Source organism: Ursus americanus, chromosome 26, assembly GCF_024610735.1.
Source record: "Ursus americanus isolate L20-20 chromosome 26, mUrsAme1.1.p, whole genome shotgun sequence".
NCBI classification, from domain to species: Eukaryota; Metazoa; Chordata; class Mammalia; order Carnivora; family Ursidae; genus Ursus; species Ursus americanus.
The window spans coordinates 3,225,768-3,252,275 of record NC_142152.1 but is presented as its reverse complement, the minus strand read 5'-3'; the positions used below and the strand labels follow the sequence as shown (position 1 = coordinate 3,252,275).

The following is a 26,508-nucleotide window of genomic DNA, read 5'->3' as shown; positions in this document are numbered from 1 at the left end:
AGAAATCCTCATTTTATTTCAATTTCTAATCTGATTCACAGACTTTCACAGTTACTATTTGTAACTCTTCATAATCTATACTTGCCTAACAAGAAAGAACCTTTTGTATGATTGTTTCAGTTAATCAGAGAAAAACCCTGTTGGCCTTTTTGATTTTGTTAGCTGCCTTTGTTTGTTCTTACTGAAAGGAAATAATGAGAAATTAAAAGATAAATAATATATTTCCAGCAGTAGAATGATCCCAGTGCCTCTCCTTTGGATTAAAATGTTTTCTTGCCTTTTTTCCTCGAAAGAAGAGTTCTCAGTACTCGCCTTGCGTTTTTCCTCCTTGCAACATATTCTTTTGTCATTTTTGTGTCTAGTGGTTTTCTGGGTAATTAGTCCAATATGAGATCATGTTGAAACTAAAGTCAATATAAGTCTTCAAATCATTAAAATCTGCATATACCAAAATTTCAGAACATTTAAATGGAATATTTAATAGGATTAAAGAGCATTTATTTTTTGGATAGGTAATGTGTTCACATGGTCAAAATACCAAAAGGTGCAAAAAATGAGTTTTTGTCTCTCTTCTCTCTGTTGGGCACACTTTTCCCCTCACTGGAGGCAACAATTCTATTTGCCCTACCTTTTAAAAAAACATAAGTGGTAGTAGATTCTACATACTATTATCTTGCCTTTTTCACTTGATTTTTGTCCTTTACATATTGTAATATGAAGAGTGTATTAGTGATAGAAAATCTAAACTAATAGTGGGTTAAACAACAAAATACTTCTCTTACAAAAGTTCAGATATGTGGTCTAGGGCTGGTATAGCACTCATGGTATCTCTCTTGTTTTGAGGCATGATGAATACAGTAAAATGCACAGATATTAAGCAGACAGTTTGATGAGTTTTGACAATTGTATATAACAAACCCTGCAGTCGAGAGCCAGCCCTCTAGCCTATCTTCATTCCTTACCCCACCCCTTGGCTGTTTCCATACTATTACTGCTCCACTGTTTGTTGCCTGTGTCTTCATTGACCTAGCTGGATCTCCAGCTATTGGAGCCTCTTTCACACTGCAGGATGCAAGAAGGGGTAAAGGTTACGTGGCAGCCTTTTTATAGGAAGATTTTTAGAAGCTGCCATTTCACTACGTTTCCAGTCATGTTTCATTAGCCATACTCATAAATACAGGCATACCTTGTTTTATTGCATTTCACTTTATTGCGCTTTACAGATTTTGCGTTTTTTACAAAGTGAGTGTTTGTGGTAACCCTGTTGAGCAAGTCTGTCGGTGCCATTTTTCCAACAGCATTTGGTCAGTTTGTGTGTCTGTGTCACATTTTGGTAATTATTCAATATTTCAGACTTTTTCATTATTCTCTTTGGGTGATTTGCAATGAGTGATCTTTGATTAATTGTTTTGGGGTGCCACAAACTGTGTCCATATAAGATGGTGAACTCAATAAATGTGTGTTCTGACTGTTCCACTGACCAGCTGTTCCTCTGTCTCTCCCACTTCTTGGGGGTCTCCTTATTGCCCGAGACACAATACACTGAAATTAGGCCAATTAATAAACCTACAGTGGCCTCTCAGTGTTCAAGTGAAAGGAAGAGTTGCACATCTATCACTTTGAAATCAAGGCTAGAAATGATTAAGCTTAGTGAAGAAGACACGTCCAAAGCTGAGACAGGCTGAAAGCTAGGCCTCTTGTGCCGCATAGCCAAGCTATGAATACAAAAGACAAGTTCTTGAAGGAAATTGAAAGTGCTACTCCAGTGAATATACGAATGAAGAGAAAACAAAACAACCTTAATGCTGATATGAAGAAAGTTTTAGTGGTCTGGATAGGAGATCAAACCAACTACAACATTCCCTTAAGCCTAATCCAGAGCAAGGCCCTCACTCTCTTCAATTTTGTGAAGCCCGAAGGAGGTGAGGAAGCTGCAGAAGAAAAGCTTGAAACTAGCAGAGGTTGGTTTATGAGGTTTAAGAAGCCATCTCAATAATCTAAAAAGTGTAAAGTGAAGCAACACGTGCTGATGTAGAAGCTGCAGCCAGTACCCAGGTGATTAGTGAAGGTGGCTTACACTCAACAGCAGATTTTCAGTGTAAATAAAATAGCCTTATATTGGAAGAAGATGCCTTGTAGGCTAGAGAGGAGAAGTCCATGCCTGGTTTCAAGTCTTTAAAGGACAGGTTGACTCTCTTGTTAAGGGGCTAATGCTAATGATGACTTTAAATTGAAGCCAATGCCTATTAACGATTCAAAAATCCCAAGGTCCTTAAGAATTATGCTAACTCTACTCTGCCTGTGCTCTATAAATGCAGCAACAAAGCCTGGATGACGGCACATCTGTTTACGACATGGTTTACCCAGTATTTTAAGCCTGCTATTGAGTGAGACCTACTTGTCAGATATTGAAATGTCACTGCTCATTGGCCACCCGAGAGCTGTAATGGGCATGTTGTTTTCATGATTGCTAACACAGTATCCGTTCTGTGGCCCATGGATCAGGGAGTCATTTTGACTTTCAGGTCTCTATTTAAGAAATCCATTTTGTAAGGCTGTAGCTGCAATAGGTTGTTGTTCCTGGACAACGTAAACTGAAAACCTTCTGGAAAGGATGCATCATTCTAGGATGTCATTAAGAACATTTGTGGTTCCTGGGAAGAGGTCAAATTATCAACATTAACTGGAATCTGGAAGAAGTTGATTTTAACTCTCATGGATGACTTTAAGGTGTTCAAGACTTCAGAGGAAGTAACTGCAGATGTGGTGGAAACAGCAAGAGAACTAGAATTAGAAGTGGAGCCCAAAGGGGTACCTGGGTAGCTCAGTTGGTTAAGTGGCTGCCTTCGACTCAGGTCATGATCCCAGGATCCTGGGATTGAGTTCCACATCAGGCTCCTTGCTCAACGGGGAGCCTGCTTCTCTTCTACCTGCCCCCCCCCCCCCGCTTGTGCTCTCTCTCTGACAAATAAATAAATAAAATCTCAAAAAAAAAAAAAGTGGAGCCTGAATATGGGACTGAGTTGCTGCAATCTCATAGTCAGACTTGAACAGATAAAGAGTTGCTTCTTATGCATGAGCAAAAGAATGGTTTCTTGAAGAGTCAGCTCCTAGTGAAGATGTGGATTGTTGAAATAACAAAGGATTTAGAATATTACATTAACTTAGTTGATAAGGCAGCAGTAGGGCTTGGGAGGATTGACTCCAATTTGTAAAGGAATTCTGTTGGTAAAATGCTATCAAACAGCATTACATGCTGCAGAGAACTTGTTTGTGAAAGGAAGAGTCAGTGTGGCAAACTTCATTGTTGTCTTATTTTAAGAAATTGCCACAGCAACCTGATTAGTTAGCGGCCATCAACATAGAGGTTAAGACCTCCACCAGCAAAAAAATTAAGACTCGCTGAAAGCTCAGATGATGGTTAGCATTTTTTAGTAATAAAGTATTTTGAAATTAAGGTATGTATGTTGCTTATTTATTTTTTTTAAAGATTTTATTTATTTGTCAGAGAGCAAGAGCGAACACACAAAGGAGGGGGAGTGCCAGGCAGAGGGAGAAGCAAGTTTCCTACTGAGCAGGGAGTCCGATGCGGGGCTCAATCCCAGGACTCTGGGATCATGACCTGAGCTGAAGGCAGACGCTTAACGGACTGAGCCACCCAAATGTCCCTATACATTGCTTTTTTTAGACCTAATGCTGTTACATACTTAATAGACTACAGTATAGTGTAAACATAACTTTTATATGTACTGGAAAAGAAAAAACTAATTTGACTCACTTTGTTGTAGTATTTGCTTTATTCTGGTGGTCTGAGCTGAACCTGCAATATCTCTGAGATGTGCCCCTACTTCACAGTAAACTGACAGGAAGACAGGTGAGTAATGTGTTTTTCAGGAGTTGCTCTCTTAAAATGTAGATTAGGGCACAAGGTTAAAATGCGGTAATTTTTTTTTTCCCTTTCTCACATACATTTCTTAACATGTAGAAACATGTTCCAGCCAATCTTTACCTTTTAACTTAATTCGGAAAAAAGAAAGTAATCAACAAATATATTCAATTTCGTTCCTTTTCTATAATATTTCTTGTGTTTCTCTTCTAACCTTTTATTTTCCAGTTGCTCTGTGGGCTCAGATAAATTATGTAAAATATATTCTGCTAAATTGTAGTTTTTATAGAATAATAAATGGGTTTTTTTTTTAAAGATTTTATTTATTTGTTAGTGCCCACAAGTGGTGGGGGAGAGGGAGAGACTCTCCAGCAGATTCCCTGCTGAGCACAGAGCAGGAGGAGGGAGGAGGGGCTCTATCCTATGACCCTGAGATAGTGACCTGAGCTGAAACCAAGAGTTGGACGGTCAACTGACTGAGCCACCCAGACGCCCCAGAATAATGTGTTTTTAAAATATGTTTTTAACTCTATAAAATAAACTTTTGGTTGGAACTTGAGGTAAAAAAATCATAGTAATTTCCCATACAATCAGGTGGTATTATGAGCTGTACTCACTTTTGAAATAGGAAATAGCATTCAAAAAAGGATGTATACATATGTTTTCCCAAATTACATGATATCTTAGAGAGCAGAGCTACTGTAGCACACAGTATTGAATCTTTCTCTTGGTAGATTGCATTTTTTCTTTAACTGAAGTGAATCTTGGGAAAGTGGTAGAAAAATGATTAGACTCCAAGTAGCAATGTATTGGTCCTTCAGGGGCAGGGGGGGGGAAGCTATTTATATAATGTCATTTTTTTTAAAGATTTTATTTTATTTGAGAGTGAGTGAGTAAGAAAAAGAGCACATGAGCAGGAGCAGAGGGAGAGGGAGAAGCAGACTCTTCTGCTGAGCAGGGAGCCTGATGGGGGGCTTGATCCCAGGACCCTGGGATCATGATGTAAGCTGAAGGCGGACACTTAACCGACTGCCCACCTAGGCACCCTATGTAATGTTATTGTTAGTACTTTTGAAATTATCATCTATTTAGGTAAAGAAACTTAATGAGCTAATACCTGTGCTCTAAAGATAGAGACTTTTAAGATACTTTCAGTGTAGTATCCCGTTATATCTGGAGGTCAAGTTTTTGTAACTCTCTCTCTCTCTCTCTTTTTTTTTTTAAGCAATGAGGCCCTAATAAGCCAAAGAACAGGAAAAAAAAAATATTTCCTGTACTTAATAAATGGGTTTTGTAGTCATCCTCAGGCCCCTTCCTGAGGGCTTCATAATTTAGAACAGAAAGTAGTGTGTCTCATGTTTTACCTGTGTCCTTAGCACGAAAGTGGTGTCTAGCACATGGTTGATGTTCAGTAAACATTTGTTGAACGAATGACTATTTATAAATTGATTTCTTTCTTTTGGTTTTGCTAGCACATTTTTTGGGTGGAGAGGGAGATACTGTTGAGAGACAAATTATACCAGCTGACGTTTTTGCTTGTTTGTTAGGTAGTGGTGGTGGTAATTAGGTATGTGCTTGCCTTAGGATTTGTATTGGCTTTTTTCTGTGCCTAGAACACTATTCTCTTAGATAAATCTTCATGCCTAACTTCCTCCCCTCCTCTGAATCTCATATATATATATATATGCCTAACTTCCTCCCCTCCTCTGAATCTCATATATATATATATATATATATATATATATATATATATGCCTAACTTCCTCCCCTCCTCTGAATCTCATATATATATATATGCCTAACTTCCTCCCCTCCTCTGAATCTCATATATATATATGCCTAACTTCCTCCCCTCCTCTGAATCTCATATATATATATGCCTAACTTCCTCCCCTCCTCTGAATCTCATATATATATATGCCTAACTTCCTCCCCTCCTCTGAATCTCATATATATATATATATATATATATATATATATCTCATATATATATATATATCACCTTCTCAAGAAGACTGTATTGACCTCTCTGTTTAAAATGGCATCTGCTCCCCTCTCCCTGTATTTCCGAGTTTCCTTATCCTAATCTGGTTTTCCCCATAGCAATTACCTCCTTGAAACATATACTATATAATTTACCTAAGATTATTACTGTCTCTCTCGCCACCAGTGTTCGTTCCTTTAGGGGCTTTAGACTATTCACTGTATTTCAAGTGAGTCATAGATGCTGGGCAAGCATTTGTTGAATGAATGAAGATAGGAACAAGGTAACATGTGAGAAAGTAAGTTATAAAATAATTCTTATTTTGAAAATTTCTATTTAAAAGTAGATATCCATTATTTAAAAAGTTTTGCTTTTGGAGACCACTGTGCTCCATTATGATACCAAGGCAACACCTGTGCAAGGTTAGGGACTATATTCTCTTGGTGGAAAAGGGACTGAGTTTTAGCTTCGATGAAATACATCATCTGCTTCAAACCTCTGGCATCTGTTTTGGTGAAGTTGCTTGTTGTAGCCTTCAGTGGTGGTTTAGTTAAGACAAAGTTGCTAGGTTTGAGTGTGTTCCACTGTGTGCGCATGGAACACCTATTTCCCGCTGGAGGTGGCTTTCCACAAAGTGAGGAATGACAATAGTAAGAGCTTCCTTCTTTCTTTGGACTAGGTCTTATACTAATCTTTATTAAAACCCTATGACGAATGGGTTCTTGTCCCCTGTTTCTTGGGGAAAACTTAAGAGGTTTTAGAGGTCAAGCGGTTTGCTTAGCCAGTAAGTGTGTTGAAGCTGGAATTCAAATCCAAGCAGTAAAACTTGTAGCGGAATTCACTACCCAAAATGTTTTCCTGGTGAAGAGCACCTAGAAGTGAAAAAGAAATTAGAAACAAGTTAGTACCTGATGTCACAGAGACTTTTATCATTATTTGCTCCAGCTTCGCATGACTTCAGTTGATTGAATGAGGCCACTGTGATTGAAACAGTAATATTATGTTAAAGTTAACTAATGCAACTTAAATAAAGTATATTTTAAATAAAACCAGAACTGGCTCCTAACCAGATCTCCTATTACTTGAATTTGGTTTAGCTCAAGAACAATTAATTTTAATTTGTTTTAAAAACAATGGTGATTTGTGGAGTGTGAATTAGAATCTACAGTTGCAGGAAATTATGCTTAAGGATACGTATTTATATGCTGAAGCCAGTAATGTGTATAGGAAAAGTTGTAGGACATTATTGTGTAGATAGAATCATTCTATTTTAAAAATAACGCTCCAGAGCAAGACATGAGGTACTACTTTTGGAGATACTTCGAGACTTTTTTGGCCTGAGATGATCACTGGGAAGAGTTCTCACTGTGATGAGAACATCCTACTGAATGAGGTGCTTTTCTTGATGCCCCATTCAGTTTTAGTGGGATAAAATACTGACAAAAGCTTTTTCTTAATACTTCTTTTTGCCCCTTTGAAGTGGCCAGCAGAGGCTTCTTTCTCAAATGCATGTTCATGGTGGAGGGAAAAAATGTAATGGTTCAGAAGAGTTCATGATGAAAACAGTAATTCCTTTTCCTTACCCCTCCCCAACTAGTTCCCTCTCCAGTGGAACCACTTCAGTTGTTTCTATGATTGATTCATATTTCCCCATGTTAATATGCTTTTTTGTTTTCTTGATTTGCCAATTTTAAGCATTATCTATTGACTTTCTGCGGTGAGAGTCAAGATTTAGCTCTCATTTACCACGTGTCAAGAATTACAGGGGATCTGAGATTTTCCCCTACTTGAAGCTAACAAGTTAGCCTGCCACAGTTTCGTGGATGCTGGTGGAAGACACAGTGTTAGAGATGAAGTACAGTTTATTACTCATAACAGTAGCAGTAGTCAGAATATCAGCATTCATTTGTGCCCGTGTCCTGAGCCTCAGTTCCCACAGGATACTGCAGAGAGGGCCACATAATACCTATTATACCCACATAGTGGGTTTTGTTACTGGAGAAAAGTCTGAGCTTAGAGATTTCAAATATTTTATTACAGGCAGTAAGCATGCCTGCCCTTTGTTCCAGAGGGAGACAGTAAGCATGCCTGCTTTTTGTTCTTGAAGAAAACATTTTGTTTTGCAAGGCTGTTTGCTATATGAACATTCTTGAAAATACAGTCTAGAACAATGAGCAGACAGCATCTTGCCTGAAAGACATAGAGACCCATTACGAATTATTTCCCAACACGACTATACCCCATTTCCCATCTTCTTTCTGCTATAGTTCTGTCATCATTTTAAGCTCTTTGGTCACCTTGGTAAATACTATCTATTTGTTTTTATTACACTAACAGTAGGTGATATCTTTTGACTTCCTGCTTTGAAAGAGGAGTATTTAAGGCTGGGATCCTTGTATGTTAGAAAACCAGCGCAACCATAACTTAAGTGAAAAAAACAAATTGGTTTCCAGACCTGAGAGCCCAGGAGGATAGAGTAGGATTGGATCCAGGAGCTCAAACCTTGCTTTGAAGAGTTGCTCTCTTGCTGTTACCCGTCTGATTTCCTCCTTTTAGCTTTATTTTCAGGATGCTCCACACCCTTCCCACCCCTTACCCACCTGTACAGATTCTAGGCTTTGTGTTTATTTCCAAACAAGTTATGGCAAAGCAGAGAGAATGGGTTAGAATACTTAAGAGCCTGGTCAACATGCATACTTTTTTTACAGATGGGAATGGGGTCAGCCCTGTATGAATCACATGTATTAGGGGTGGGGAGAAGGTAATTCTCCAAAGATAAAACAGGATGTTCTCCCCGTATCAGAATTTCCAGTTGTATTCTTTTTTGGGGTATTATTTGCTTTTATAGCTTCCTTTAATTTTTCCATTTTTAAAAATTTATCTTTTTGTTTTTATTGTTTTTAAAGATTTTATTTATTTATTTGACTGAGAGAGAGAGAGCACAAGCAGGGGGAGTGGCAGGCTCCCCACTGAACTGGGAGCCCAATAGGTGACTTGATCGCAGGACCCTGGGATCAGGACCTGAGCTGAAGACAGATGCCTAACCGGCTGAGCCACCCAGGTGCCCAATTTTTCCATTTTTTAAAGATAGTATCAAATTTCTAGTATCTCTCTTTTTCATAGTTACCATCCTAGATACCCTCTATCCTCCTGCTCTGTTCTGTGTGCTTTGTTTAGAATTGCTGCTCAACTGGCATCTTGTGACTTGCCTTCATTATGCTCCTGTTTCCCATATATTCATCTCTCTTGGTTTTATTGCCTTGTTTTGCTAGGGTACATACTAAGGTAAGATGTGTGGGAGGTAAATTTTGAGCAATTCCTTGTCTGAAAAGGTTTTTATTCTGTTCTTAAACTGGATTGTTAGTGTGGCTGGGAATGGAAGTCTAGGTTGAACATAATTTTCTGTCAGAATTTTAAAGCCATTGCTTGACTGTTAGTATCCTTCATTATTGATGAAAAGTCCTAGGCCAGTTTGATTCTTGTTCCTTTGTAGATGAGCTGTTTTTTCTCTGAAATCTTGTAGTATCTTTTTTATCTCTGTTGTCTCAAATTCTCCAGTGATATGTCTTGGTTTGGGCTTTTATTCATTTGAGCACTGAGTGGGCCCTATTAATTGGAAGACTTCTATAAATCTATTAACTTATTCATCTTTTGTGGAAAGTTTATATTTCTTCAGAAACTTCCTCCAAATTTTTTTCTTTTCATGCCAGAATTCTCTTTTTAATTTTTAATTTTTTATTGAAGCATAGTTGACACACAATGTTACATTAGTTTCAAGTGTACAACACAATGATGCAGCATCTCTGTATGTAATGCTGTGCTCCTCACAAGTGCGGCTACCCTCTTTCTCCATACAGCGCTGTTACAGTACCATTGACTGTATTCCCTGTTCTTTCTGGAATTCTTATTGATCATATGCTGACCTCCTGGACTGTTGCTGTGTCTCCTTTGATAATTTTTTGTGTTTTTGTCTACTTTTTAAATTTCATCTTCACAACTTCAAACCTTATATTGCCTTTTTAAATTTATTTTTTATTTCCAAGAGTCTTTTCTCATTCTGTTTTGCCTTTTCACAGCATCCTGTCTTGCATTATGTGTGCAAAATCTTAACTGTTTCTGAGGATCTTAGAAGGCTTTTAACAAGATCTATTCTGTTTTACGAATTCTATTTCTACCTTTGTCACATTTCTTTAACTTTGTGTTTCCTTATCTCTTTCATGATACAGATGTTTGATTCTGATTTAACAAACAAATGGAAGAATGAAGCAATAGAAAATGGTTGGGATCTCTGTACCTACCTAGGGTCTGTCAACTGGTGAGCTTTGCATTAGGGTGAGCAGTTAGGGGCTTCAGTATTCTTGACGAGTGGTGCTAAGGCCTCTAATAGCTGCTATTAATTCTCTTCCGACAGTTTAATTTTATTAAAGAAGGATCTGCCAGTTAAAATTTTTTTTAATAACGTAAAATCTCAAAGATTATTAGGATTATGAAGAGAGTCAATGATCTAGGGTCTAGAAATGTTCAAATAGTCCTCTTTCCTATGTTTTACGGTAGGAAGTTTTACGGTATAGAGTAGGATAGCAGACAGCAGCCCCCATGTTGGAGCTTGACTGGTTGGGTTCAAATCTGGTTCTGCCACTTAGTTACAAGTTACTTAGCCTCTCAGTGCTCCACTTTCCTCATCTGTAGTATTCAGACAATACTGATACTCACCTGGAGCACCTGGGTGGCTCAGTTGGTTGGGTGGCTGACTCTTGGTTTTAGCTCAGGTCATGATCTTGGGGTCTTGAGATCAAGCCCTGTGTTGGGCTCTGTGTTCTGTGGGAAGTGTGCTTGGGGATTCTCTCCCTCTCCCTCTGCCCCTTCCCACCCCTGAAATAAATAAATCTTAAAAAAAAAACACTAAGGTTGTTATGAGGATTTAGTTAAAAAATACATATTAAATACTTAGCATATAGTGAATTCTCAGAAGGTGTTAATTTTACTTTTTGCTCTGCCAATAATAATTATGTAATTTAGGTATGATGGTTATTGCCCACAGCAGAAATTTTGTTAGGATTAGGTAATTTTAGAATGTGTTTTTCTCTTTAGAACCTCAAAAAACACTTGGTGTCATTACTTGAAGCGCTGAAATGTGTATGTGCAAATGTTTTCATAAAAGTCTCTGAAAGGTTCCCCCCCTACAAAGAATCTTACTAAAGATAACTTGATAAGAAAAGTAGTCTCGGAACACAGCCAGAAAACTAGGAATGAAAAAATACTATTTTCATGCCCAGAAACCTCTATGTACAATCAAAATCATATGTGCTCAGGATGTTAGGGAAGCTTGTTCCCATACAGAACACACTGACAATCCTACTTTTTGGACTTCAGAAAATATTGAAAGTTTCTTTATAAATGGATGTCTAGGGCAGGACTGGCGGGAGGAAATAATTCTTGAAAAAAAATATTTTTCGAGTACTCCCCATTATGTTGGAACACTCTGAAACTTTCCTCACCACACTCTGCTGACTATTTGTGAAATTCGGGTGAATTAAATAAGAGAAAAACTCTTGTATGGTGGTTCCTGTCTCCCTACGCCCTCCAAACTTGACCCTTATTTGAACTAGGGGGTTTTTAGTTTGAATTATTTATGTTGCTTTTTTTCTTTTCCCACATAGTGGAGGAAGTCCTTGGAATGTATTACTGTTCCTGTTATTATTTACTTTTTAAAATGCAAACACACACATTAAGTAGTGTCAGTGAGCCCCTATATATTACCAGTTAGTTTCAACATTTTGCCGTAGTTGTTTATTCTTGTCCCCGTTTAAAAACAATTTTAAACCAAATTCTAGACATCATGTTATGTTAGCCCTAAATACCTCAATATGTCTTTTAAAGAGACATTTTCCCCATAACCACAATGCCATTATTTTACCTAACAAATTAACAGATTGCTGTGATGCTTAGCTTCTGAATTTTATTCTCCATATTAGTATGATCAAATTCCTTTATGTCATCTAAAACCCAGTTATATTCAAGTTATTGGTATCATTTTTAAGTGACCTGTTTTTTTTAAATTTACGTAAACATATTTGTATTTGCAAGTGCTTGACTTTAACTTAACATAGAAATTTTGAAACACATAAAAGTAGATGAAATCCGTGCAATAAACCCCCATGTACCTGTGACTCCGCTTTGGCAGTTATCACCAACTCAATGCCCAGTTTTCTTTCATCTGTTCTTCCACTTTCTTCCTCCTGGGTTATTTTGAAACACATCCCAGATATCATTTCACTTGTAGTCTAGTTAGCGTATCTTTAAAAGATAATGACTCTTGGGGCACCTTTGTGTTTCAGTCCGTTAAGCATCTGCCTTGGGCTCAGGTCATGATCCTGGGATCCTGGGATCACGCCCCCTGTCCCACTCCCTGCTCAGTATGGAGTGTGCTTTTCCCTCTCCCTCTGCCTGCTGCTCCCCTTGCTTGTGCTCGCTCCCCTTGCTTGTGCTCGCTCGCTCTCAAATAAATAAATAAATAAATAATATTTAAAAAAAAATATAATGACTCTTAAAAATGTATATATGTATATATGTATTTACCTCCACAATTCCTTAATATCATCAACTATCCAGTATTCAAATTTCCAGTTATTTCAGATGTCATTATTTATTTTTCAAACTTCATAGTTTTAATAGGATCCACATAAGGTCACTGCCTTCCTGGTGGTTGATAATGACTTTTAAGTCCTTTTTAATCTAGAGGTTCCCCCTCACTACCTCTCTTTTTTCCTTTCCCTTGTAATTTATTTATTAGAGACACCAGGTTATTGGTCCTTTAGAGTTTCTGAGTCTGGATTTTAATGCTTACATCCATGTGGCTTAGTTTAACGTGTTCTTTTTTCACCGTTGAGCATACTAAATATTCTTGTAATCTGAAGATACAAATGTTATTATTTTGTAAATCTTAGAGTTTGATTTAAATACTATATAATACCAGTCGTTTAAAGCGTGGCCTTCTCTTTTTGGTGAAACAGCATTTGTAAAGTGAGTTGATAGCTAATTAGAAGCTGTAAGCCAGATTCCTTGGCACTGCAGTGGGCTACTCTTCACATAATGAACAATATGAAAAGCAGCCCTGTAAGGACAACATCAAAAAGAATTTTGTTTACTAATGTTATGCAATATCTTGTACACTTAGCCTTATCTTCTTAAATATGCAGATACTGGAGTTACACCATTTCCTCATGTAAAATGAGGGCAATCTGTATTTCAGTGGCCTTTGGTGGGTCTTGAGAGAGAACGCATCTAGCACAGTATGAAGTGTGGAAGAGACCTTTGAATGTTTATTTCCTTTTCTGTAAGCATGGCCATAATTGTGAGACTCTTCTGTCTTCAGTCGAAAGTTTTAGGTATAAGGCTGGTGGCCACGGAAACCATACCTAGTCTAAAGGGTTAGGTTGGGTCAACAACAGGTCTGTCCGAGTGAACCAGGGTGTACACTCCGAGCCACTTAGGACAGGTTATGGAATAGCTGGTTAGAACAGATAGGTCATGTTACATGTACCCATGGTTCACTGTTCCCTCTTTCCCCAACCTCTTTGGTTGCTGTTTGACGGATTGTACGGTTTAGAAGGTGGGCATTAGATCAGTTCTAGGAGTACAAGAAAAACAGTGATTGGATTACTAGGAAGACAGAGCAGCAGATGTGGCTATGGGGAGCTAGGGATCAAGCAAGCAGAGTGGCCGAAAGATGTAGATACAGTTCCAGCAGCAAGGAAGGACAAGCTGGTTGCGGAGAAACGTGCAGAAAGTCTGAGAACAAAAGTGAAGGAGCAATTTCTGGCTCCTTAAATGATGGTTTCTTTCATGAGGCCTTGAAACAGTTTATTGGTAAGAGCATTCCAGCTAAGCCTCTGTGTTTGAATAACAGAACATCAAATGGAGAGGACTTTTGGAATTTATTTCTTTGTATCTCATAGAACCAGACATTAGAACCTGGGATAATGACCATTTGCTTGCCTCTGCTTGGTTGTGTAGGAAATTTGTATGATGTTAATTAGGCTAGTTAATAGTATAGAAATTATTATTATTATTATTATTATTATTTCTTTTTTTTTTTACAGTTTTATACCATTATTTGACAGCCAGTGGTTAGTTCTCACCCACATCATCCGTCTGTAGATTTTTGAAAGTGGTGACAGGTAGATAGGTGACCAGTGTATAAAGCTGGTTTGGTGAGTCTTCATCCTTGTTAAGTTTTCTGGACAACTGCACACGTATATGGTGTGGAACCTTCCTTATTCCTTTGGCCCTGACAGTGTTGTTGAGCCCGGTGTCAGTGCGCACATCTGGAGTTTTCATCTCCTTCATGGTGAATACCGGATGTCTTTGAGTGCCTGAGGGGCACGCTTCTTGAGACCCACTCCATGGATGTGCTTGTGAATGTTGTTGGTGTATACTTTGGTTACTACCTTGCTGATGGCAGAATGGCCCATCTTCTTGTCACCCTCTTTGCAGGAGCTGTTCTGCCAGGCCCTGGTTGAAAAAGAAGAATAGTAAATGCCCTGGCTCACGTCAAGTGATTCTGTCATATCTTGTTTGGGGGAAAGTGTAGGGATAGAGGAATCTTCTTAAGGAAACCCCTTTAGTAGTTATTTTTCTCATAGCTAGCAGCTGATTGGAATACTCTGGGTAGAATAGGCTTTATAATTAGAAAGTAGTGTTAAGTTACTTATTAGCTATGGGGAACAAATTGTGTGGTGTTTCCTGGGTTTAAAGAAGAATTGATTAAAGGCTAAGAAATTGTTTTTCCTCCATTGACTGGGTTCTTTCTAAATCTAATCTAGCTGGTCTTTGGGCAAATACATCAAAGTATAAGGACTTGCTTGTGATTTGAACTAGATCTGTGTCTCTTTCTGGTGAATAATAGCAGTAAGGACGCTAAGTTGTCAGAGTTTGTGGAGAGATTCTGAGGCAAATAAATCTTGGCCACCAGTGTTTGCTCCTAATGTTCCTTAATTTAAGCAAAGATAATTTCATGTTCCTGTTCCAGAATAATCTCTGCAAACAAATATGTTGAGCATATTGGAGCAGAGTGAAATATGAGAACTAGTCAAGGACATTGTGCATTCATTGAGTAGAAGGTACCCACAGTGGCCTATGTTATTTTGATACAATAGAACAACCTCGATAAACAGATAAAATGTTTTAATATCCATTAATTTCTAGGGCTCTTTACAGACCCTCCCCTGCCCTTTTAAGGACAGACTATTCATTCTTTCAGTGAAATGTTGAATACCAGCTATGTCTTAACACCATTACAAGAACTAACTCAGCTGTTGAAAAATGATTATACAAGAGTGAGCACTAATTTTGGTTTGCTTTGAACAAAGTAGACAGGACCTTTCTGCATAATTATAGTATTGACTGAATATTGTGCTAAGGGATCTGATCCTCACCACAACTCTGAAATATCAGGCTCAGAAGTAGTGATTCACCAAGGTTATGGAATGAAGAAAAAATGACTACTCTTAGAGTAGAATCCAAGCTTTACAGGAATTGAAGTGGTATTTTGCTTAAAAATTGGAGGGGGATGTCTTTTATGTAAATTACTCTATCTAAATAGGCTGTGATATCATAAATTACTAATTTTTACCAGATACCACATATTAGGATTTGATAACTGGGGACCCCCCCTTGACCCCCTCCTGTAGGAGCTAAACTAGGATTGGGGTCTCCCATTTCATAGGTGTTAGCTTGTGGGGAGCTGTTGGGAAGGTAAGAATTTGGATTCCGTTATCTGTTTCTAAGGTGGTAAAGTTTCTGGAACTTTTGAAGCCATGGGAACTTTAAAAAAAAAAAATCCCCTTAATTTCTTTCTCCCTCATCTTGATTCCCATTCCTGGGATAAAAGTAATCCTATTTGTGAAAGAGGGCAAAGGGTATTGTGAACTAGATTAAGTGTGGAGGGCAGGAAGCTGTGTTTACCAGGACCAGGTTAATGCCTGAGAAGAAATATACCCTTAGAGAAGAGAGAATCTGGGTGCAAGGGTAGTAAAGAGATGGACAATTTCAGTTCCCCTTGAAGACTGTTCATTTATATGGATCCTGTGGTGCTGATATAAAGAAGAGTTGTTTCACTGGACCTGATGGAAGACCCTTGTTCTGTGTCCAAGTGGGTGAGAGGTATTTTCTTTTTGAACTATAGTGAGGGGTCTGTTGAGCACATTGGTGCGAAGCAGAGTATAGGAAACGGTCAAGGGCATTGTGCATTCATTGCCTGGAGTAGAAAGCACCCTCAGTGGCCTGGGTGGTTCTGATACAATAGAATACCACTCTTTGGATATAATAGAGGAGAACAACAAAAGCAGAATAATTCTCAGTTCCTTAAATTTCTGCAGTTTGGAGATCCATGTATAATAGTAAATTTATTCATAAGTGAATTGAGCTAGTAAGTTTTTCCTTGGTTGCTATTACAGCTCTGACAGTTCCTTTCCCTACTGGGAATCCAGGTGAATTCTTGAGAAAGGTTCTTGGTTATGTTGCCTGGCTTGGTGATCTGCTAAAAAACACTTGAGATGTGCTTCATATACCCTCATGAACTTGTGACCCTGAATGTACCAGGATCTAATACTATGATGGTATTAAACAAACTTCCTCCTTTTGCATTTAGGTTTCGAAGTTTGAAAAGCATGCTATTTGTTCTTTGGCTAAGGTGTATGAATTTGAACAGTCTTTGTTGGTGGAATGTCTTCTCTGCCATCGGAGAGGTTGAGGCTGTGTGACCTCTTAGGGGCCGGGTTATTAAAAGGACTCAAATGTCATATTGGAAATAGGTAACCTTTAGATTATATACACATTTTGTTCATTTATAAAATGTGAAAGTTAAAGATTTTCCCAACTAGAAAAATAAAACTGGAAAAAGATTTTAAATTTCTTCTTTCTTTATTCCTCACCCACATTATTAGGTTTTCATAGCTCTAATTAGTATCTGTGTTTTCCTCCTATTTGGAAATATGGTTACTTCATACATAAGAGTTATTTAAAAAAATGAGGGGGTGGTTTTCAAATTTCCTCTGCTTTCCACAATCCAAATACCTTTTTAACTGTATCATAAATGTAAATAAAGCTTATCTCCATTGATTCCATTTTAGCAAACAGCTTTAAGTCCCTCTCCACTTACCAGGCAGTCAATTTTTTGAAAAGGTTGGTGGTTTTTTGTTGTTGTTGTTGTTGTTGTTTTTAGTGTGTTTATATACTCAAGTGGTATTTGCATACACATTTTATTTTTAAAATATGTAACTTAATTCATTTATAAGACAAACTAATTCGTTCAGCTAAAGCAAACAAACAACCAAATAAAAAGAATCTTTGTACTTTATTCTGGTCGCAGTTTTTGGTAGCTTTTATTCCTTGGTTTTCTCACATATTCCAGATTATTTTCGAGCTTTCCTGTTATGCTCAGGTTATAAGAAACTGACCATCTTAGATGAAAGTGGCAGAATTCTACAGCCTTAAATGAACTTAATGACTCATCATTTGCCCATCCCTGCACATCTTTTCAAGAAAAAGTAACAGATTTGTTAAGATCATTGGGCAAGGGATACAAACAAAGCATTATACTTTGGAAGATAACGACTGTTTTAAATCTTCGTCATTCTCTTTTGAAAATATTCAGAATACAAAATAGCACTAAGGAGAGGTGCAAGGTTGCTTTGATATCACTGTGGAATCGAATGTCTAATTTGCAAACACTTGTAAGTAACATTGTATCATATAATGGGCTTCTCTTATTAGCTTGTTTGAATATATTGGTGTTTCTTTTTTTCCATTTATGGTTGGCTCACCAGTGTCTCTGTGAATGATTCTATGAGCAATAGACCTAACTGGTTTATGTTGTCTTATCCATGGGCCAAATTTCAAATACAGATCTGTGATTCCAGTGATATCCCTATTTAACAACTTATACTATTCCCTTTGGGAACCAGCTATAAGGATCTATACCAAAGGATATTGGGCAAAAGTAGGAATATGACTTTGAACCTAAGTTTTGTAAGTTTACGTTAGAGAGACTTATAAACAGTTTTTTAAAATTTTTGTTGTTAGTGAAATAGTTTAAAGTAATTTTGATTCTGTTCAGAAAAGACCTCAGATGAGCTGAAATTTGAAGTGTTTATAAAGATAGTTCCCTGTTTTTGAGTGCTCAAAGCATTTTTTGCTAAGCATTTTACATGCATATATGTTAAGGACACAAAATTACTGTTGTCATATTATTAGACCGACAAGTGCGGTGTTTAAAAAACAAACAGCACTCCCCAGGAGGTTCTAATCTGCAGCTAAAGTTGAGAAAAACTACTTTAGAAAGATTCACAGGTAGCTGGTTTGGGTCTCTGGATGAATGGTTATGCTTCTTGGAGAGAAAATATGGGAAGAAAGGGGCTTAGTGTATAAATGTCTGATTGGGCTGGCAGTTGGAAATATGATCTGAGGCCTAGAGGCAGTCAGTTCTAGAGAATGAGGTACGGGAGAATTATTGGCAACAAGATGGTATTCAGAGTTATAGGATTAGGTAAAATTGCCCTGGGACAGCTTGCGTGATGGAGAAGACCCAGAATCCTGGAGAATCTTGAAATGTTTTGAGTGGGTGGAAGGAGAGGAACAAGAGAACAGATATGTATGTAGGTGTTCAGAAAAGAAGCAGGAACAATGAAGAAGGAGTGAATGGTGTTTCAGAGGCCAAGAGAGATGATAGTGTCAGGTTACAGAGAACAGGTGCCTGGTATGTGGTGGGTGCTTAATAAATACTTGTTGCAAGTAGAATTTAGTTTTAGAAGTTGTAGGTTTCCACTGGTGGTTACTGGTGACCTTGGTGGTAATTTAATTGTAGTAGTATTTCTCCTACCTTGCTCTAGGCTCATATTGTTCGCCTTTGTAAGTTCCTTATTCTCTGCTTTAACTATCAGAGTCTTGTAGGGCTTTGTTGTAGGCCATTGGTTCTCCAGGTATGGCTCCCCACATCAGAAGCATCAGCATTATCTGGGAACTTGTTAGACATGAAAATCCTCAGTCCCTACCCAGACCTACTGAATCGGAAACTGTGGGGATGGCTTCCAGCCATTTGTACTTTAACAAGCCTTCCATGTGATTATGTTGCTCATATTTGAAAACCAGTGTTTTAAGACCTTTTCTCTGTCTGTGTTTTCTTCTTAGGCATTTATATTATTATGGCCTAAGTTGCCATGCTTTGTGCCCAGACTTCCAAATTTACCTCTTTGGTCTAGTTCTTTTGACCAAAAGATCCAGTTTTCAGGTCCACAGATCCAGTTTTCTGTTATTCATTTTGACTTGGCTGTCTCACAGTTCCTCCAGCTCAACTTGTTGAAAACTGAACTCAGAATTTTTCTCCCAACCATCTTTTCCCGGGCTCAGTAATAGGCACTGTCATCCATGCATATGTTCATGCTAGAAACTTAAGCTTGATTCACTTTCTAACACAAATACTAACAAGTATTTGTAAACATTCCACTATACTGGTTTAGGGGACACACACACACACACACACACAAACGAAATAGTGATAATGAATAAGTGTCCCCCAAGTTAAGTGTAAGACAGTCTTTTAGGAAATGTCAATTCTCAGAGCTGCTGCTAAGTGATCAATCAGCCTGCCTTGCTGAGTGTGATTCCAGAGTTTAAAGGTTAGTTACTCTTATAAAACATGGACTCTAAACTCAGGTATTCATCTTGTGCTCAACCAAATAAACTTATGTATAAAAGTATAATGTATCTGGTTACTGTTACAGGATTCAATATACTGTTACAAAATTGAAAGCTATGCCTGTTGTAATCCAGACAATTTCCAGGAAAAGATGAGTTGTGAAGTGTTACTGTGTAGGACTCTGGTGCCTGAATGTTTTGGTTCAAGTCATGGTATCACCACTTGCTGTGACCTTGGGCAAGTAAACTAATATATTTGAGACTTTGGAGTAAGCAGTGCCTGGCACATAGGTAAAGGTTCAATAAATGTAAGCTGTGTTATTACTGTCTCTACCACTTCATCCCTCTACTCCAGCCAGTCTTAATTTATCTTAGCTACTGGTAGCTATTCAGACATGTACTTGGATGCTTTATTTTATTTTATTTTTTATAATTTTTATTGTTATATTAGTCACCATACAGTACATCCCCAGTTTTTGATGCAATGTTCCATGTTTCATTATTTGCATATATTGCACCATGCAATATGTGCCCTCCTCAATACCCATCACTGGCCTATCCCAATCCCCCAACCCTTCCCCTCTGAAGCCCCCAGTTTGTTCCCCAGAGTCCACAGTCTCTTGTGGTTCATTCCCCCTTCTGTTTACGCCCCTTTATTCTTCCCTTCCTTCTCCTACCGATCTTCCTATTTCTTATGTTCCATAAATGAGTGAAACCATATGATAATTGTCTTTCTCTGCTTGACTTATTTCATTTAGCATAATCTCCTCCAGTCCCCTCCATGTTGCTGCAAATGTTGTGTAATCGTTCTTTCTGATAGCTGAGTAGTATTCCATTGTATATATGGACCACATCTTCTTAATCCAGTCATCTGTTGAGGGGCATCTCGGCTCCTTCCACAATTTAGCTATTGTGGACAATGCTGCTGTGAACATTGGGGTGCATATGGCCCTTCTCTTCACTACGTCTGTATCTTTGGGGTAAATACCCAGTGGTGCAATTGCTGGATAATAGGGTGGGAATGCAAGTTGGTACAGCCACTTTGGAAAACAGAGTGGAGGTCCCTTAAAAAGTTAAAAATTGAGCTACCCTGTGATCCAGCAATTGCACTACTTGGATGCTTTAAAATGCTTATGTAGGTGCGCCTGGTTGGCTCAGTCGGTTAAGTGTCTGCCTTTGGTTCAGGTCGTGATCCCAGAAGTCCTGGGATTGAGGCCTGTGTCAGCTCCCTGTTCAGCGGAGAGCCTGCTTCTCCCTCTGGTCCCCAACCCACCCCCCACTGCTTGTGCTCGTGCCCTTTCTCTATCTCAAATAAATAAAATCTCTCTTTTTTTTTTTTAAAGATTTTATTTATTTATTTGACAGGATAGAGACAGCCAGCGAGAGAGGGAACACAAGCAAGGGGAGTGGGAGAGGAAGAAGCAGGCTCATAGCAGAGGAGCCTGATGTGGGGCTCGATCCCACAACACCGGGATCATGCCCTGAGCCGAAGGTAGACGCTTAACCGCTGTGCCACCCAGGCGCCCTGTCAAATAAATAAAATCTTTTTAAACATTAATTAATTAATTGTCAGAACAAGCAGGGGGAGTGGCAGGCAGAGGGAGAAACAGGCTCCCCGTTGAGCAAGGAGCCTGGTGTGGGACTGGATCCCAGGACCCTGGGATCATTACCTCAGCTGAAGGCAGACGCTTAACTGACTGAGCCACCCAGGCGTCCCATCAGATAAATAAATAAAATCTTTAAAATGCTTATCCATTCAGGTCTTCATTTAATCTTCTTCTGTTTCCTCAGATTAGATTAGGGATCCTTTTATATGTTTCCTTAATACCCTGTACTTTTTGGGGCACCTGGTTGGCACAGTTGCTTAAGCTTCTGTCTCTTGGTTTCAGTTCAGGTCCTGATCTCAGGGTCATGAGATCGAGCCGTGCATTGGGCTCTGTGCTCAGTGTGGATTCTGCTTGAGATTATCTCCCTCTCCCACTGTTCCCTCCAGCCCCGTGCATACTCTCTCTCTCAAATAAAGTAAATCTAAAAAAAAAACAAACAAACAAACAAACAAAAAAAAAACCCTGTACTTCTTCACAGTGCTTTGTAAACATTTTTTGTAATAGCTTTATTGAAATATAATTCACATACCACACAGTTAATCCATTTAAAGTGTATAGCTCAATGCTATTCACAGAGTTGTGGAACTATCCACAAATGTATTTTAGAGCATTTGACTCAAGTCATAAGAAGCCATAGTCACTTGCTATTATGAAGATAGCAGAAGGGTTCCCTGTACTCCTTAGCAGTCACATCGTACACTCTTCACTTCTTCCAGCCACTGCCAAGCACTAAATCTACTTTCTGTCTCTCTGGTTTTTCTTTTCTGGACACTTCATATAAATAGAATCATATATGTGGTCTTTTGTGTTTGGTTTCTTTCACTTAGCTAATGTTTTCAAGGTTCATCCATGTTTTAGTACATACCAGTACATCATTTCTTTCAATGGCTGAATGATTTTCCATTATATGGATATAAACAGTTTGTTTATTCATTCATCAATAGAAGGGCATTTAGGTTGTTTCCACTTTTTGGCTGTTAGGAATAATGCTGTTGTGAACATCCATGTACAAGTTTTTATGTGGATGTATGTTTTCATTTCTCTTGAGTATATACGTATCTAGGAGTGGAACTGCTGGATCATGTGGTAACTCTACGTTAGCCTTTTTGAAGAACTGCCAGATTGTCTTCCACAGTTGCTGCGTGTTTTACATTTCTAACACCAGTGTATGAAAATTCCAGTTTATCCATATCCTTGTCAATACTTATCTCTTTTAGATTCTAGCCATCCTAGAGGGTGTGAAGTGGTAATCTCATTGTGATTCTGATTTGCATTTTCCAGATAGCTCATGATGTTGGGCATCTTTTTAAAATTAATTAATTGGTTAACTAATTAGAGAGCAAGTGAGAGAGCACAAGCAGGGGGAGCAGCAGAGGGAGAGGGAGAAGAGATTCGCCACTGAACAGGGAGCCCCATGTGGGGCTTAGTCTCAGGACCTGGAGATCATGACCCTAGCCTGCCAGGCTTCCCTGTTGGACATCTTTTCATGTGTTTATTAGTTACAAGTATATCCTTTGAGAAATTATCCATATCCTTTTCTCATTTTTTAATTGGGTTGTCTTTTTATTACTGAGTTACAAGAATTCAGTATATATTTTAGATACAGATCCCTTATTAGATACATGATTTGCAAGTATTTTCTCCCCTTGTGGGAGGTTGTGTTTTTCACTTTCTTGATAGTTAAAATTCAGAGTTTTTCATTTTGTCTATTTTATCTTCTGTTGCTTGTACTTTGGGTGTCATATCTAAGAAACCATTGCCTAATCAAAGATTTATTGCCCAGTTTCTTCTAAGAGTTTTATAGTTTTAGCTCTTAGATGTTATCCAACTATTTTTCTGTCTTCTCTGTTAGAATGTCAGCACCATAGGAGGGCTGGGGTGCTGTTTGTCTTATTTGTTGTTTGGGTCTCATTTAAGGTTTGGGAAGTACTAAGTGTTTAATGATGATTGTTAATGATTTTGGAAAGACAGACTTCAAGGAGCTATTATCAAAATGCATTAAAACACCTAACTTGAAACACTTTTTAGTTTTTTTGTTTTTCTTTTAAAGCTGGGAACTGAAATATTTTGTTAATGTGCCAGGAGTTAAATTAGTGTCTCAGATTAGGTTTAGGAGACTTTAAATAAGTTTGTTTATTATGATTGACTTCCCTAGTTCTCAGACTTGTCTGTTTAGCATTACAAAACTGGGCTTCTGTAGCTGAGTATTTAATGCATTTGCTTTTAGACTTGGAGAATTTTGTTTGTTTACTCTGTTTGAAAACATCATTATTGATTCTTAAAGAATAAACCAGTGAACAAGTCCCATGTTTCTAAACCTCTGTATTTCTTTCTGATAAACAAAAAATTTACGCCACTCTCTGGGAATCTGATGCCACCCTCAGTAGGTGTTGAAAGACAGAACCTTTTTTTGTTTTTGTTTTTGGTTATTTCCACAGTAAGGAGGATTTTGTGAGTTTTTCCTACTAAGTGATGTTCCCCTTCCTGTAATACTAGATTTGGAGTTAAGGTGGCATCTGAAATGAGGGCTTTGACATATATTAAATTGAACTACGGTGACTTCCCTGAATAGCATAGACTTTGTCACTGTAAATGAATGCTTAATCTTTTGAGGAGAAGAACTGGCATTTTGATAATGAGTGATTTTGTACCTGACTAGGAGTCAGCTTTTTGTTTTTGTTTTTTAGTGGATTGATGCTAAAATTTCAGTATGAGAAGTACCATAAACTAGTGCAATAACCAAATGTTGGTACCTTGCTAGATTTCAGACAATCCTGGGGGAAAATTTTTAGGATTAAGCTAAATTATGAGAGGGGGGGATACCACCTCATTTAACACTTAAAAAAAAAAGTGGGTTTAAGAAGGCCTCAGTAACAGATATTTATAAAGAATGTGTATGTGTTTGTGTATATTAAACTTAGAATTTTACATCAGAAAAATTAGTCAAGCAATCTGGTACTTGTAAGGATATACAAGGAAAAGAATAATATTTGGATTTATTTATTAATTATAGTGACACATCAGCTGCTAAAGTGATGAAATTGTTTAATATGGGTTAGTATATGTCTCAATTCTGATGCAATTGCCTTTAAGTCTGTGTTTATGCTTGTGAATTTAATTTTTACAATGGTAACCTCATTCTGTTCTTAAAAACTTAAAAAAAAAAATCTGCCAGCATTGAGTGCTTATTTTTTATGTTGGGAATAGATTCTCTCTAATGCTTAAAGCACCAGCCCCAGTCTCCTCAACACCATCACTACCATTCTTGTCCATGAAAATATCTTACAGAATATATAAGTTTGGGTACTGATTAGACATAATCCTGAATCATTTGGTGTTGGTGAGGTAGTGTGGAAACTTTCAATGAATTTTCTATATTTCAGTCTCCCATTCTCATCCACCACTTTATTTTATTGTGAAGTTGAATAATTTTGTTTTTGAATGATTTTTTTCTTTGATCCATAGCAGTTAGTTGCAAAACAAAAGCAACAAACAAAATACACCAAACTGCAGCTTCTACAAATGTCAAGAGAATACCAGAGTTCCTGTACTTCAGAGTAGTGAGGGTGGGTGAGGTGTGGGGGTTTGATTGAAATGAATGATTTATTAGTCTTCAATGTTCTATTCAGTTAAGCTCTTTTTTTTTTTTTTTGACCTTTAAGTAGGTTCCAAATACCTAAAACAGATTGAATTTTCTCATTTACATCTTATTTTGTTTTAAAAATAATTTATTGCTTATACAATTTAGAAAAGGTTTATAGCACTGTACATATTTTTCTTTATTATGTATGTCCATATGCCATCCCCCCAAAGCAGGGGGTATTACACAGTTCTCTTTTTATTTTTATTTTTTATTTTTTATTTTTTTTTAAAGATTTTATTTATTTATTTGACAGAGAGACAGCCAGCGAGAGAGGGAACACAGCAGGGGGAGTGGGAGAGGAAGAAGCAGGCTCCCAGCGGAGGAGCCTGATGTGGGGCTCGATCCCGGAACGCCGGGATCACGCCCTGAGCCGAAGGCAGACGCTTTAACGACTGCGCTACCCAGGCGCCCCACACAGTTCTCTTTTTAGAGATGAAGAGGAAGATAGAAGCCAATTTACAAAAATTCGATTTGGGCAGTTTTTTGGTAATGCCATTTTTTGTAGTGCTTTCTTGCCTCACTCTCACCTAGTTTGCCAGATATGTTTAAAAGTATGGCCTCAGAAATTGAGGAGTGCATTTGTTGCGATGAGCACAGGATGATGTATGGAACTGTTGAATTACTACGCTGTATACCTGAAACTAATGTAACACTATTATGTTAACTAACTGGAATTAAAATAAAAACTTAAAAAATATAAAATAAAATAAAAACGTGACCTCAGTCTTAAATAATGATAAACCATTTTGTTTAAAGTCACTGTATTAAATTGCAAATAATTTAGGTGGCCAGCCCATTTTTACTGTAATCATCTTTCTAGGTTTGGAGCTCTGTGTGAGACTGGTTTGTTTTTCAAAATACATTTTTAAGATTTTTTAAAAATATGGATTTTACCTACTTTGTTTTTGTTCTTTGTGGCCAAAGTGATGATGACTGGTTGCTGGCACACCAAGGCAGTAGATGCTGTTTCTGCCGAGGGAGTGCCCAAGAAGAGCTTAAACCCTTGGGTTAGGATTCTTGTAAAATGAGCCGATCTGAGAAGATACTCCCCTTTCATTTTAGTTTGAGCAATAGATTTCTCTCACAGTAGCAATTAATTGACCTAAAATATAGGTCTAATTAATACATTAGCATTGCATCTGGAAAAAAGGTTTCAAAAATAGAACTTTTAAAAACAAGCTATTAAAAATTGTTTTGTAAAAATTTTCATTGAATCAGCTCAATGGTGGGATTTCTCCCAAGACCTGAATTTTATTCCCTATTTTTCCTCCACCTTAGTAGAAGTACTGTGTGTATGTACAAGGCCACGTTGATGTGATTATAAAGTCATATCATTATTAAATGTCTTTTTCATACCTTTTCTGATTTTTGCCTTGAAGTCAGTTAGTAAAGCATTAATGTAATTAATCTAGATTGAATAAAATATTGACAAACCACAGTGACAGATAAAGTGCACATTTTAAACCTGTATAAGAGCAGTAGACTACTCCTACAAACCAAACTGTATTTTGCTACTTATTGCCTGCAGTGAATTTCCACTTAAGTGTTTGTGAAACACATGGTTTTCTATAGAGTTGCAGTGCTTATATTTAAATGTTTCTACTTAGTTGTTTCTACATAACATCCTTTTGAAAACTATATGATGTCACATCTAGTATCCACCACATGTATTTTACGTTTATAGATTATACAA

General features: G+C 37.7%; 1 protein-coding gene and 1 pseudogene across 6 annotated transcripts in view; one reads left to right on the top strand and one right to left on the bottom strand.

Moving 5' to 3' along the window:
- Nucleotides 1-26,508, top strand: part of FBXO34 (F-box protein 34) — a 134,048-nt gene that overhangs the window by 62,051 nt on the left and 45,489 nt on the right. Inside the window, exon 2 of one of the 6 annotated variants that reach the window (XM_045810315.2) lies at nt 3,789-3,874. The exons of 4 other annotated variants lie outside the window; for them this stretch is intronic. The gene's annotated coding sequence lies outside the window, so the exon portion shown is untranslated. Of the gene's footprint in view, nt 1-3,788; nt 3,875-5,883; nt 8,932-26,508 lie in introns of those variants that run through there. One more of the 6 variants, XM_087855962.1, reaches the window with a different exon arrangement.
- On the bottom strand, nt 13,987-18,766 carry LOC123800601 (large ribosomal subunit protein eL31 pseudogene; annotated as a pseudogene).